General features: G+C 41.5%; 1 non-coding gene across 1 annotated transcript; it reads left to right on the forward strand.

The window, feature by feature from the left end:
• Positions 1-3662: 3662 nt before the first annotated feature.
• LOC115030109 lies at positions 3663-3768 on the forward strand. Its single transcript, XR_003835737.1, has one exon. It is a non-coding gene; the product is annotated as a U6 spliceosomal RNA (small nuclear RNA).
• Positions 3769-3957: the final 189 nt, after the last annotated feature.

Consider the following 3957-nt stretch of genomic DNA (forward strand, 5'->3'; position numbering starts at 1 on the left):
GTTTTTTTTTTTTTTTTGCTGTGTCTACTTCCCTTTTTAGGTCTAGTATGGTTTTGTTCATTTCCATCACCTGTTCGGATGTGCTTTCCTGTTTTTCTTTAAGGACTTCTTCCTGCTTGGTTGTGTTTTCCTGTTTTTCTTTAAGGACATGTAACTCTTTAGCAGTGTTCTCCTGTATTTCTTTAAGTGAGTTATTAAATTCCTTCTTGATGTCCTCTACCATCATCATGAGATATGCTTTTAAATCATGGTCTTTTCAGGTGTATTGGGGTTCCCAGGACTGGATGAAGTGGGAGTGCTGGGTTCTCATGATGGTGAGTGGTCTTGATTTCTGTTAGTAAGATTCTTACATTTGCCCTTTGCCATCTGGTAATCTCTGAAGTTAGTTTTTATAGTTGTCTCTGGTTAGAGCTTGTTCCTCTCATGATTCTGTTAGCCTCTATCAGCAGACCTGGGAGACTAGCTCTCTCCTGAGTTTCAGTGGTCAGAATACTCTCTGCTCACAAGCTCTCCTCTTGCAGGGGAGGTGCACAGATATCTGGCATTTGGACCTGCCTCCTAGCAGAAGATGAAGGCCCGAAACTGGGTCTGCCACAGGAGCTATGTGGCTTCTGCTTGTCCCAGAAGCTGTTAGCTTCTGTAGTCGACACTCTAACCTGTGCAGACTAGTCTAGGAGGGGTAGTCCCACTTTCAAAGAAACATAAAGTCTGAGGTTATTTCCACTAAATGAGTATTTTAGACCACATTGGGCCAATGGGGATGGTCTGCAATAGGATTTGTCAGAGGAAGCAATTCTGACATTCTTTTCAATGAAGTAAAAGAACTGAGTTAACTTGGGAAGAGAGGAAGTACTGGCCCTTATGAGAAAGGGAAAATGATGAGAACTGGTTGTACAAAGTTATGCATTAGAAAAACCCTTGTAGAGGGGGTGAGTGCCATGCAATATCCTGTTACCCATGAATGTCCCTGATACCTTATTCAGTAAAGGAAGTCCCTCCACTGCTCTTCAGCTTCCAACACTTCCTTAGTTGGTAGAATTTCCACATCTTGTGTTTAGTCTTGGGAAGTTCAAGCAACAACCTAGACTTTAAAAACAGCCTGGATGTCTGTCCCTGGCTAGGTTGCCTCCTTCAGTTTATCTTAATATGTCCACATATGGGCAGCAACAATTTGATTGTATTGCAGAACATAACATAGGATCCTGTCAATAATTCTACACATAGGACCTGAGACCACACACCAGAGGGGAACAATATATTTCCCCTGCCATTCTGATAAAAGATGAAAGGTTTGAATCTCCCTTATTTAGAGAATGTATATTCAAGGTAGTTCAAAGTCATAAGAGAATTCTTGAGAATACAAGGCACCATGCACTATTATTCAAAAGAGCATATCTAATGTCACCTTTGGAATAAAGGAAAGTGTGACCTTCCTTTGGTCAAACACAATGGTTAACATCCCCTCTTGTGGAGGTGTGCAAGATCCGAGGCCACATTGCTGGGGAAGGGAAGGACAAAGACACAGTTCTCTCGGGTACAATGTGGAGTATCTGGCTAACACAGGAGTTCTGAGAACCCCTTCTCAGAATGGGAAATTCTTAGACCACCTTCAACAGAGGAGAAATCCTGAATGTCTTGGTTCCTAAAGTAGAGGTCCCCAGTCATATTTTGCAGGACAGAAATATCCAGTTCACTCATGGTCAGCAGGGAAAGGTTCTAGGCTCCATTGGGTACTGAGGAATGTTTAGACTCTGCCTCACTAGCTTACAAGTATTTTCCCCATATGTATACCCTGTGTGACATCTTTGAGAGTCCAGGCAATGGTCACAAAAATCATCCAACAGGATAAGTACTTATGCCAGCATTGACATTTCCTCAAGGCTGTGTTCAGCTGCACACATCTGTGAATAAACGATAAGAATGGTACATTTTGATGACCAACTTTGAGGCACAGGATGTGAGAGACAATTTCAGATTTTTCTCTTCTGTCCTATGATCTAAAAGGACAGAATTGTGAGGTATTACTGGTTGCAAATGTGTTGTATGAATATCTTAGTCAGAGGAGTTTTCTTTGAAGCAAACTTAGTTAATAGCGGCATTTGTGAGGAATGGGCAAAAATCAGGCTCTGGTGGTTGGTGGCAGAGTGGGACCTGAAGTCCACTAGTGTAGAGGGTAGAGGTCTGAAAAACTCCTTTGACACAGGAGCAAATTCTGAGAGTCCTTTCAGTAGATTTTGATTTCCAAGGGCCCCCTTTGCAGAAACTAAATGTCTAAAATCCACTTGGTGAATCGAAGTAAACAATAGGCCCACAGTCCTACTGGGAAAACAGGGGATGATAGATGCTCTTTAATGTAGAATGAGTTGTATAAGTCTCTCATGGTCTGACATCCCTTTAAGGCAAAAAGACTCAAAGCTACTTGGTAGGAATAGGGATAGTCCATGAAAGGCATAATACATGTTTTAGGCCACATTTAGCCAATAGGGTCTAGGGCAATGTTAGTCCTAGGATAGTTCTGACATTATATTCAGTGTAGTGAGAAGGAGTAAGTTAACATTGGGAATTGTGAGCCTCATGTAAGAGAGAAAAACCCCAAGGCTCTACTGAAAGAGGAGGGCAGAATCTTCTTGAGGCAGAGTGTGAAGGTGCTATATACACTTCTGTCAAAGGTAAATGTCCCTGGTACCTGATACAGTGAAGAAAGTTTACAGCAGTAATCGTAAGTGTCCAGTTTTTATTCAGAGTTTTGTATTATCGTGGTTTGTGTTCATTCAGGAGAGACACGGCAGCAACTTATTTCTTCTTCCAAAGGCTTTGGATGACTGTTGCTGGCTAGGTTACTTCTTCCACTTTGTTCAGCTATCCAGGTCTAGGCAGAATTAATGAAGTTATTACATTTCTATTGACTTGCCTGAAGGCAGATGGCACAGGTTCTTTGCTCTGATTTGAAACTTGGATTATGGGACCTCAAATCAGAGTGGACTAGGGTACCTTGTTTACAGAAGGAATCACTTTTGGAATTATGCCTGATCAGTTTGGTATAAGACTACTTTGACTATATGTGGGAGTGTCATGGGCCCCATTTTTGAGAAAGAGAATATGTTGGGAGGATAAGGAAGAGCAGGAAGGTCACAGAATCCCTCAGGCAAAAGGTTACCTTGGGAATTGGAAGAAGGTGCAGAAAATACCTTACAGTTGCAATTGTCCTCACAGTCTGGAATACCCATGTGTTCTGAGACTCTGAGGTAGCTTGCCAACAATCAGAGCATTTTTCTTAAAAATTGGTTGGTAATCTCTGGCTCTAGGTTCTCCAAAAGCTGTACAGCAGCATCCCAGACATGGGAAACAAAGATGGAACTGCTCCATTTCAAGTGACAGGCTTACTGATAGAAGTTACATTAGGGCTTAGATTTTACTGTCATGTTTCAGGACATCATTTCAGAGTGGTTTGCCATCTCTTGGGTCATTTGGACATGTCTGGCCACCCAGATCAGAAGGGAAACATTAGGACCTGCTAGAAGAATATGATCCTATGGATAGAAGTGGATTCTCTGAGGAAAGCATTGTCAGAGGGTGTTGATTTAAAGTTTCCTTGAGAAAAAAAATCTGTGTGAGTTTTCATGTCATTGGCGTCTCTGTAGGGTCCATAAACAGAAGAATTTGTGCTCGCTTCAGCAGCACATATACTAAAATTGGAAAGATACAGAGAAGATTAGCATGGCCCCTGTGAAGGATGACACACAAATTCGTGAAGCGTTCCATATTTTTAAGAGATGCCCATGAACATACAAGAAGCCTACAGAACTCCAAATAGACTGGACCAGAAAAGAAATACCTCCCGACACATAATAATCAGAACAACAAATGCTCTAAATAACGATAGAATACTAAAAGCAGTAAGAGAAAAAGGCCAAGTAACATATAAAGGCAAGCCTATCAGAATTACACCAGATTTTT

This window comes from Mus caroli, chromosome X, assembly GCF_900094665.2.
Source record: "Mus caroli chromosome X, CAROLI_EIJ_v1.1, whole genome shotgun sequence".
Classification (NCBI taxonomy): domain Eukaryota; kingdom Metazoa; phylum Chordata; class Mammalia; order Rodentia; family Muridae; genus Mus; species Mus caroli.